Raw genomic sequence first — 12933 nt, forward strand, 5'->3', positions numbered from 1 at the left:
TTATCATAGTTTTTATTTAAAATTTACATAAATATAAAATATTCCGAATTTACTTATAAATTTTTTATATATTTTAATTTATATATCAATATTAATAAAATAAGAAGAAAAATTATAACTATTTTATCTTAAATATAATCCCATTATAATTCTATAATTTTATTATATTATATTTCTTATTTTTGATTTCATTTCATTTTATTATCATTATATATAAAAATATAAATACAAAAAATTAATTATTTTTAAAATACAAAATTTAAATAATAATAAATATTAATAATTAAATAATATTTTGTTTGAATTTTTTTCTATGTCTTATTATAATAGTAACAATAGTAATAACTATAACAATAAAAATAAATAAAAAAAATATAATTCAACTTCCAGAGCTTTCATTATCATCATCATCTATTTTAATTTTTATAATTTTTTCTAAAATTAAAATAATATTTGAATATTTATATTTATCTATATTTAATTTACATTCTAAATCTTCAATTGATAATAAATAATTAATATCTATTAATACATTATTATATAATTTATCTAAGTTTTTAATATTTTTATTATTATTAAATATTTTTTCTAAATCCTTATTATTATCAAATATAATTTTTAAATTTTTAATATGTGATTTTAATGAAATTTCACTTAATTTTATATCAATATCTTCAAAAATATCATTATATATTTTCAATAAATGATTTAAATAAATTTTTGTATTATTTAATTGATTTTCTATTAAATTATTCTAACTAGAATATCAATTTTTATATAAAGAATCTAAATTATTAGATATATCTAATTTGTCTATTTCCTATTTATTCTATCTTATAATATTCTAATTAAATTCATTTTTTATTTTATCTTTAATATTTTTTAATAGTTCATAATATATATAGGAATTTTTTATATTATGATAGTTTTGTAAATAACCTCAAAAAGTATAATTATTTTCATTATTTTTTAATATAGGATAATTTTCTGTATTATTTAATATTTCTAATATAATATCTAATAACTATTCATATTCTTCTTTTTTAAAATTAATTGTTTTTTCATCTATTAATCTTTTATGCAAAAAATTTAAAATTATTAATTTTTCATAAACTATTAATTTTTCAATATTTTCAGTATTAAGTTTATCCTTTAAATTCTATATTTTAATTAAAATTTCGTTTTTCAAATTTGCAATTAAAATAAAATTTTTATTATCTATTTTCTTATTTAAATCTTTAATTAATTTTATTATTTCATTATTTATATCGCTAATAGATGAATCCAATTCATATATAAATTTTAAATTATCATCATATATTATTTTAACCTATTTTTTAGTATTTATATCTGATATTTTTTCTATTATTATTTTTAAAAATCATAATTTTTCTTCTTCTACAATTATTTGAAATCAATGTTTATCATTTAATCAATTTATTATTAAAGTATAATATTCTAATATAATTCATAATTTATTATCATTGTTATTATTTAAAATTTTATTTAAACTCTAATAATTTGCATATGTTAGAAATATTTCTTTTATATTTTCATATTTATCTTTTTCTTCTTTTATATTATCTATATTATTATATAGAAACTTTAATTTTTCTGATATTATGTTAAAATTATTTTTCTATAATATAGATATCGAATAATCCTAAAAAACAAATGTTTCTATAAAATTAAAACATTGATATATATTTACAGTAATATTTTTTATTCTTACTTTATTTTCTAAATATTCATCATTAATTTTTATTAATTTTTTCTATATTATCAAATTTTCATTATTTTTTAATCATTTGATAATATCAGACTAAAATTGTTCAATTTTCTAATTATCATCTGTATTAAATCCTTTTTTAATTATTATTAATAAAAATAATATTTTAATTATTATCATGCGGTTAATAAAAACATTAAATTTATTTTATTACTTTTAATATTATATAATAATCAAATATTTTTAGCCGATTAATGATTTTTTTTATTTTTATAATAAAAATAAAGTTATTTATTTTAATTTATAATCTGACATAAATTTAAAATAATGTTATAAAATATATAAACATAATAAATTTGTTTTTTTATAATAGTTAAAATATATAAAGAAAAATATATTATAATTTTAAAATAATATTATAAAATATATAAATACTTATTTTTTTAGTATTTCCGTATTAAATTCTATTTTATAATATTATTTTAAGATTATAATATTAGATTATCAATTTATAATTTTAACTAATTAACATAAATTTTTATGAAAATCAATAATAAATTATTAATATTTACGATAATCTTATTGCTTTTATTTTTAATAATTATTTTATTTTTTATATTAAAACAAATAAAAATAAAACGTAATTTTACAGTAAATAATCTTAAATTACTAGAATTTAAATTTAAAATATAAATAAAGGGCTAAATAAAATAACAGAAAAAAAATTAAATTAAATACCTACTACATGAATATAGGATATTGATATAGATAGTATAGATGATAAATTTCTTAATTACGTTAATTTTATAGATGAAAATAAAGAAGATTTAAAAATAAAAAATTTTAATATATTCATAAATAGAATTTAATAAATTTTATGTGGAAATTATTAGTATAAAATTTAGATTTGATAATAAATTTATTGAAACTTTAAAAAAAATAAAAATATAACAGATAAATATGAAAATGAAACATATATAAAATAAAATATATTACCTATAATTAAAAAAAATAAAAGATGAAATAGTTGAACCGAATTTCAAAAAAATTATAGAATAATATTAACAATATATAATGAAATGAAAAAAACAGGAGAAATAAAAGGAAATTAGGAGGAAAGAATCGAATCAGAAATAAAAAAGGTTAAAAATAATAGTAATTTCATATATAATATATTAATAAAAGAAATAAGTTAGGATAAAATAGATAAAAAAAACAATAAAAATAATAAAAAATGATTTATTTTTAAATAGATATAATAAAGTAAAAAAAAAACAAAAGATAAATTTTTTAAAAATGAAAAAAATAAAGATATAATAGAATCTTTTTTAAATATATTTAGTTCTGATATACAAAATATTTATATAATTACAAAAAGAATTAAATAATACATAGATTATATTATCTAAGAATTTAAATAAAAATGGTGATTTTAGACTCTTATTATTATCCCAATATTTTTATTTATTATTTTAATAATTTAATTATATAATAAAATAAATAATAAGAAAACTAAAATATTTTTTTAAATTTAAGTAATTTAAAAAATTAATATATAAAAAAATAAAAAAAAGTTTATTTATTATATCTAAATAAATATTTAATATTTTTAACATAAAAATATAAATTATAAATTGATATAAAATTTATTATCTGTGTTGTGTTAAATAAATGAAAATATTATTTAAAGTTAAAAAGAAATATAGATGATATAATACTTTTATATTTATTTATTTTATAATAATTCTTATAATTTGAATACTATATTTAAATATAAAAGATATAGAATATGAAATATATGAAACATTAAATAAAACAATAATATTAAATAAAGAATTTATTAAATCATATGAAACAAAAATTATTAATAATAAATAGAAAACATATAATATTTATTTTATAAAATTAAATAATTTTTTAAATAAATATGATAATATATTAGAAAATTTATATATCAAATTTAAAATGAAAAAAAATCAATCTGAAGAACAAACCTCCTTTATTTTATTACATAAAATAGATTTTAAAAATATTGATAATAAAATAAATGATTATATATGAAATGTACTGTTGTATAGTTTAAATAAAATAAATTGTATAGATTTATTTTCATTAAAAAATATATATATAAATAATGATCCTGGAAATTCTACTAAAAAAATTCCTTTTTTTGCTTTTAATGAAATTTTATTTACAAAATTTATAGATTCTTCTGATTATAATTGAATTTATAGTAATAGTATACAATATATAGATAAATCACATGATTGAGATATAATATATTTTTATGATTTATTAATAAAAGACTAGCAAATTATAAAAATAAGTAATAAAGATTCTGAAATTAGTAGGACATGTATTTATGTTAAAGATATAATTCCTAACTGTGTTTTAAAAAATGAATTTTACGTAGAAATACATGATGAAAAATTAGATGATAATTAGAAAGAAAAATTATTTGATAAGAATAATTGTATGAAAAGAGTATTATTAAAATTAAAATTTAAAGAACATTATATAGGTATATTTATTTTAGATATAGTATATTTAAATTGTAAAGATCATATTCTAAAAGAACCCTATTATAATATTAATACTTATAAAGTATATATGTGTGATCTTCAAATTCATATCTCTCTATATATTCAATATAAACTTAAAAAAAATGAAATTTATTTTTATAATATAATTATAGAAAAAATATAGAAAGAAAATGAAATTTATTTTTATAATATACCAAATAGATATAAAAAATGAAATGAAATAGAAATTAATAATTAATAATTAAATTTGTACTTAAAAATTATATTTTTTAATTTATATAAATTTTTAATTCTTTTTATATGAACCATATTTAAAAAAATATTTTAAAATTATAAAATTTTTATATTATGTTTTTATAAAAAATCATAATGATTTTATTTGATATTTTTTTATTTATATTTTATAATTTTTCAGTATTCACAATAGATCATATTATAGAATTATATAGTAATTTATATTGAATAAGAAATAATAATTTAAATAATAATTATCATTTGAATTATATAAACTAGAATTTTATCAATTTTATTTTACAATCATCTACAGAATTATTAGAATATAATAATTTATTTGAAAATATATTATCATCTTCTTATAGTTAAAATTATAAAAATTCAATTGAACAAGAACTAATAAACATATCTTCAACATATAATGATCAAATTATTGAACCTTTATCATATAATGAATTAGAAAATATATTATTATCTTAATAAAGAAAACTCTATATCTTTAATAAATTAAATATTATATGAATTAAAATCTAATTAATTTTAAAATTTAATATATTTCATAAATTTAAATTTTATAAATTAATAATAAATAATAAATAATTAAATTAACAAAAATAAATTAAAAATATAAAATACATATAATTCCGTATTTAATTATAAAAAATATATTTTATATCTTTATATATAAAATATATTTAAAAATGTCAAATGAAAAATATTTAATGGGATTGGTTATTTCTGTATTTTTTGTATTTTTTTTCATTGCATGCATAGGAATATATCAAATATTAGATATATTGACTGAAAAAATAATTCTTAAAAGAGCAGCAAGAATTATTTCTAAATTGGAAAAAGATATGTTTGAATATTATGAAATTGATGATATTAGAAATTAGGTGATTAAAGAAGAAAACATATCTACTAATAAAAAAGAAACATCTATAGTAGTAGATTTAGAAGATATTATTATATGTGATAACCCAAATGGTTAGAATAATAAAGAAATTAAAGAATTTGATACATAGGTTTAATTAATTAATTTTATTTTTATTAAAATTTATAAAAAAAATCCATTATCTAAAATAACCATATAAACTTTAAAAATATTTAATATATTTAATTAAGAATTATATTATTCCAAAAATAATTATTAGTTTTTATGGGTTATTTTTGATATTCTTTTTTAATAGTTTTAATATAGATAGTTACTGTAATATCATATTTTTCTATTAATTTTTTAGTAATTAATTGATATAATTCATTTTCTGGAGAAAATATAGAAGAAAATGATGATAATTTATTAGAACTAGAAGAAAATGATAATAATTTATTAGAACTAGAAGAAAATGATAATAATTTATTAGAACCAGAAGAAAATGATAATCTTCAAGATTCGGGAATTGATTCAGAAGATTATAATTAATTAATTTCATAAATTTAAATTCTATAATAATAAAAAATAATTAAATTAACAAAATAAACTAAAAAATATAAAAAAATATAAAAAAAATTGATTTATATAAATTTATAAAAAAACATATTTTATATCCCTATATATAAAATGTATTCAGAAATGCCAAGTAGACCATTATTATATTTTATAGGTATAATTATAGCATTATTATTTTTTTTATCAACATTCATAGGATTATATCTTTACTGTGATATAATGGCTAAAAAAATAGTTAATAGACAATTAGATATTTTAGAAAATAAAATAAAAACTGATATAATTGCAAGTAAAAAAAACTAGATTTCAGATAATATATCATTACCAAAATATGATTTGATTTAGTTTGAAAACGAAGTAAAACAAGAAGAATCAAAACAAGAAAATAAAAAAGAATTACTCCAAGAAAATAAAATTGTTATAAACACAGCAGGAACTTGTATAATAACTTAGATGGAAAATGAAGAAGAAGAAGAAGAAAACTCTACAAAACATACCCCCCAAATAACAATATCTGTTGAAGATATTAAAGAAGAAGAAGAAAAAGATTCAAATGATTAGAATACTGATAAAACTAATGAACCAGCTATTCTAGAAATTAATTAATTAAGTAATTTTATTTTTTTCAAAAAAATATATATAAAATAATAAAAATTTAAATTTAAATTTTTATATCCTTTTAAAATTTAAAAAATTTAAAAAAAATATTTGTAAAAAAATTAACTCAACACATAATGTTTCATTTTATATTATTAATAATTTCTATTATACTCATAAATACTCAAAATATCATAGAAAAATCTTATAATAATACTAATCTTCAAACTAATTCAATTTTAAAAATTAATTCTATTCAATACATTAATAAAATTAAATATTTTTCTTATAACCTAAACATAGACGATGGTACCTTAGAAATAGCTCTATTCAAAAATGAAAGCTGCTTATTAAAAAATAAATTTTTTACTCAAAAATTCTTAAAAAATAATTCCTTAAAATATTTTAAATATCCTAGCTCAAATACTGAATATATTGAAAAATATACCCTCTCCTCTGACTCTAATAAAATAAATAATATTTGCTTAATAATTAAATGTATTAATCTTATGGATCCTTGCGTATTTTTTGGTAATATCTCAATAAAAGATAAAATTTTTATTGAAGAAAATAATTCATATATTTCTCATTTCCAATCAATTATTCCTATCTATGGTTATGGCTTTGTAAATAATCCAAATATTTATAAAATAAATTGCTTTAATAATGTTAATAAACCAATAAATTGTAAAATAAATAATATCTTTTCTCAAGAATATTTAAATATTAAAATATTAGATCCTTTAACTACCGGTGACCTATACATAAAATTGTTTATCGATACAGAAAATAAAACTCCAAAAATAAAAATAGGTAATGTTCATATATTAGGTACTATCTATTCATACATATTAATATTATTAATCATAATCATAATTTTTCTTATAAAATGAAAAACTAATAATAAAAAATAGTCTCATTATAAACCTATTCCAAATTAAATATTAATTAATTATCTAATTCTATAATAATCTATTCTATAACTCCCTCCATAATATCCTATCCTAAAAGCTTTATTCCATCCTTATTAATTAAACATCCATTTAATTCTAAAAAATCATGCTTGTCATAACTCTTATATACTAATTTAACTAAAAATTCTAATGCTTTCATAAATTCCATATCTTTAAAATTATTCTATGTTAAATCTGATATAATATTAGATCTTATCTCTCCTACTACTATTCCCCTATACTTATTATATTCACTGTTAGGTCCTATTCCATATAAAAAATATTCTTCCTTCTTCTCACAGTAATTCATTAATATAGTATATACTAAATATGGTCTATACTTTCATTTACATGTTCTCTTATGATAATCATTATATAATTTCTCTAATACTCTACTTATTGTCATATTCTCTCCATATCAATAATTATTTTCCATCTATTCCTCCTATAATTTTCTATATATAGATAAATAATCCTACTATGCCCCTGTAAATAATAATCCTGTATATTTATTTAATATTTTTATCTTCTCATTTCCTGATTTAATTAATCTATCACTCTTTTTATTTACACTTATTGATAAAATTCCATCCTTACATATTATAGCTATTATAGGATCATTTTTCTCCACCATTTTCTATGCATAATCTATCTACTATACTCTTCCCTCTGGTGAATATGTTATTGTTGAAAAATCATATCCTGTTGATCTTGTATATGACATAATTATAAACACTAATTATTATAATAATTACACAGATTATTATAATAATATTCTATATTTATAAATATTATCTATATATATAACATAAACATGAATATTAACCTCTTAGATATATGAAATAATAAGGAAAATAATAATAAAGAACAAAATAATAAAGAAAACGAAGAAAATAAACAATTTTCAGAACCGAAACAACAAGAATTAATTGATTTTTTAACTTATTTTAATTCTCTTTTATTTGCTTTTAATTATGAAATAAAATATATTATTGATCCACATCAAAAAATTCATTTAAAATCTAAAATAAATGAAATAATAAAAAATTTTAAAAAATCAAATTTAATTAAACTATTATAAAAATTTTATATTTCAATCTCCTATTCGATCTCCTATTCTTTTTTTAAATCTTTTAACATTTTTTCATATTCAGTTTTCTATTTATTTAACATTTTCAATTTTTTTTCTAATTCTGTTTTTTCTGCTTCTGTATATTGTCTTGGCATTATGATAATAAAAATTAATAATATTAATAAAAACATAAAAATATCATGACATATCATATAATTTTAATTTTAATTATTTTAAATATATATACAAATAATGAATAGTTAAATATTAATACAGAAATAAAAAATAAATATATACAGTTTAAAACTCTTTATAATAAATATTTCATAACTTATAATAAAAATATTTATATAAAACTATTAAAATCGTTCTTTACTTTAAAAGAAGATATACAAAATAATTCAATTAAAGGAAAATTATATTATTTAATGGCTAAAGTTACTCATTTTTCTAATATACTTCCATATAATATAAAAAATAAAGAAGCAAAAAAATATTTTAAAATCGCCATAAATAATGGAGAAATAAAAGCAAAGTTTTTTTATAATTTATTAAAAGCAAATGATAATATTAATAAAATATTTGTATTAAAAGAAAGACTTCAGTTAATATTAAATAAAAAAATTTGTATAAACTCATTAATATTATTAGGTCAAGAATATTATAATGGTTATAATGTAAAAAAAGATTATAATATTGCTTTACAAAATTTTTTAGCAGCTTCTAAAGGTATTTTAGATAAAATGATAAAATATAATAAACCTATAATAAAATTATATAATCATAAATTTGATATAAAAAAATTAGAAATTAATGATAATGAATTAGATACTAATATAATATCAAATGAAAATTTTGAATATATTAAAATGCTTTCTGATTCTAATAATTCCAATGCTCAATTTACTTTAGGTCAAATTTATCAACATGGAATAGATAATAATGAAGTTGATTTAAATTTAGCTGAAAAATATTATAATTTAGCTGTAAATAATAATAATTATAATGCAATAAATAATTTAGCAGAAATGTGATTGTATAGAAGTGATAAAAAATCAGAAGTTTTAAAATTATTAAAAAAAGGAAAAGAATTAGGAAGCGCTTAGTCATTATATATATTAGGCAATGTTTATTATTATGGTCTTTTAGATATAGAGAAAAATATAGAAAAAGCAAAAGAATATTATGAAAAAGCATTCGCATTAAAATCTAAAGAAGCTGCTTATTAGTTGGGATTAATTTCATATGAAGAATATAAAAACAATATTAATATAGTTGAAAATATTATGTTAATAGAAAAATATTGAGAAGAAGCTGCAGAATAGAAACATATTTTAGGTTCTTATAATTATTCTATATGATTATTATAGAAAAAAAATAGAGATTATTGTGAATAGATAATAAAATATACATTAAATATAATAAAAAATTCTAAAAGAATAGATAAATATTATTAGAGAGCAGCAAATGCTTTAAAATAGAAAAAATATAATATTGCAATAGAATTTTATATTTTATTATCTGAATTAGGAAATTAGAAGGGAATAAACAATTTAATATTTTTATTAAAAAATTATTGAAATAAAATTAATATAAAAAATAAAGAAGAAATTTACATAAAATATTTAGAAAGATCTGATGATTTTAAAATTTCATGAAAATTATTAGGAGATATTTATTATAAAAATAATTGAAAAAAAGCTAAAGAATTTTATAAAAAATGTTCATTAATAGATAATAGAGAATGTTCATTTATATTAGGATGAAATTATTTAATATATTAGGAATGAACTATAAAAAAATTAGAAAAAGCAAAATTATATATTGAACATAGTAAGATAGAAGAATATATTATACTTAATTGATTTACGCCTATAATAAGAATAATTCAAATTTATATTATGTTATAGAAACATAATTTTTGAAAAAATAAAAAGATAGGAGTTGATATAATAATATTTTATACATTAAAAAAATTATTTATTTATTTTATTAATTAATTAAAGAATTTATTTTTTATATATATTTTTCTTAACACAAACTAAAAATGGTAAAAGATGAAAGAAAGAAATGAAAAAATAGTGTATTTGATGAACTATTAAATTCTCCACAATCAGAACAGGGTTCAGTAAAAGAAAATAAAAAAAGAATAAGTTTTGGAACAGTAAATTATAATGAATTAGATAAATCTACATCAAGTAAAAAAATAAGAACTATGTCATTTAATGATTTACCTATAGAAAAAAGTAAAAAAAGTTCATTATGTAAAGATAGTAAAGTATTATTATCACCTAAAAATATTCCACCTATAGGAAGATTAAGTGTAATAAATAATAATATAGAGATGATAAATCATGATATAGAAATATCATATATAGAGTAGGCATTAAAAGACAATTCTAATTCATATTAGAAAGCTAATATGGAATTATCTGAAAATAAAACAAAGAGTACATTTAGAAAAAATTTAAAAGAAATAATAATGGAGTAGAGTAATAATGAATAGAATTACAACAGTGAAATATAGTTATGTTTAGATAGAGAAAAAATAATTAATAATTTTAGAGATATTTATTATTTAAATACAGAGATAGACATAAAAAATTTAAAAACAGATAGTGAAATAATTAAAAAATTTAAGAATTATTTGAGTATAGAAATAGAGAAATTAGAAAAGTTTAATGAAAATAGATATGACAAAGCTATAAATAAATTAGAAAATATGAGAGATATAGATAAAGAGATAAAAATTGAAGAATTTAATATAATAATAGAGAGGATAAAAAATAATATAAAAAATTTAATAAATAAAAACATATTTAAAAAACATAATAAATTAGTAATAAAATTAGAAAATAATATTAAGAGGGAAATAAAATAGTTAAAAAATAAAATAATAACAGAGGAAGAATTTAAAAATTTAGAAGAAAAAATAAATATTTTTTAGGAAAAAATGGAAAAATATAATGAGATATAGAATGAGATAAATAAGAAAAAGGAAGAAGAATATAATGAAGAAGAATATAAAAACAATGAAATTAAGAAAAATAAAAAGAAATATGACAAATATTGTATTATGGCAAATGATAATATGAAATTAATATAGGAAGTAATAAATGGAAAAATAGAATATGATAATTTTTATAATACAATAATGGTTAAAAATGAAAAAAGTATAATAAAATGTTATTTAAATAATAAAGAAGAAATTAATAGTATAATAATAGAAATAAATTATTTAAATATATTTTTAATGAATTATATAGGATAGATATAGAAATATTATTAGGATTATTTAATGAAAAATAAATTTAATTCTATATTTTAGTTATTAGTAGAATTTAAAAATTTAATGGTCAATTTTAATGATTTGATTGAAGTATTAGATAAGATTAATAATATGGAATATTTATTAATTAAAATAATGGAGATAAATGAAAATAAAATATATTTTTAGGTATGAAATAGATATTAGGAATTTGAAATATATGATATGTATTATATGGTTAAAGCAAATAATATAAAAATAAAAAAAATAATGTATATAAGTAAGAAATCAATAAGTGAATATGATAATAATAGTATTAATTTGAAAGAATTATAGTAGAGATTTTATATTATTTAATTTATATTTTTTATATTTAAAATTATTTTTAAAAAAATTTAAATTTGAAAAAACTCTAATTTAAATTTAAATTTGAAAAAAACTCTCCCCTGCTGGGAATTGAACCCAGGTCGCTTGCGTGACAGGCAAACATGATACCACTACACCACAGAAGATTAAATATATAAATTAAGTATTAAATATAAATTATTTAATTAATTATTAAATTTTTTATTTCATTAATAATACTTTTTAATTGATTAATAGTTTGCATAATTTCAGAAGTTATGGTGAAACTATGTTTAAGATTATTATCATCACACCATCTATTAAATAGAAAATAAAATTCTATTAATTTATTTAGCTATAATTTTATATCATCTAGATCAAGATTAGTAATTTTATTTAAATCTTCTGTTATTCATTTACATAAAATACAATAAATATATAATAATAAGGGAAATAGATGATATATATCTTCAGCTAATCTAGTAAAAGAGGCTGAGATTAATGGAGAAGTAAGAAATAATTGATCTAAGTGTGGATTTCTAGTATAATTTAATGTAAGAAAAAACTATATTAATATTTTTTTATTATATTCTAGGAGTGTTTTTAGAACAAAAAATTCTTTTAAATATTTTAGAGAAATAATATCTTTATTTAGTATATCTAGTAAAAAATTATATTCAAAAAATAGATTTATTTTAAAAATTACATATTCATAATAATTATTAATAAATTCTTTTTTAAT

At 15.2% G+C, this 12933-nt stretch overlaps 1 non-coding gene across 1 annotated transcript; it reads right to left on the reverse strand.

Annotated features, from left to right (window-relative positions):
* Positions 1-12287: 12287 nt before the first annotated feature.
* trnad-guc lies at positions 12288-12358 on the reverse strand. Its single transcript has one exon. It is a non-coding gene; the product is annotated as a tRNA-Asp (tRNA).
* Between the last annotated feature and the right edge of the window lie 575 nt (positions 12359-12933).

Source organism: Alosa alosa, unplaced genomic scaffold (genome assembly GCF_017589495.1).
Source record: "Alosa alosa isolate M-15738 ecotype Scorff River unplaced genomic scaffold, AALO_Geno_1.1 AALO_1.0_unplaced_2, whole genome shotgun sequence".
Lineage (NCBI taxonomy): Eukaryota > Metazoa > Chordata > Actinopteri > Clupeiformes > Clupeidae > Alosa > Alosa alosa.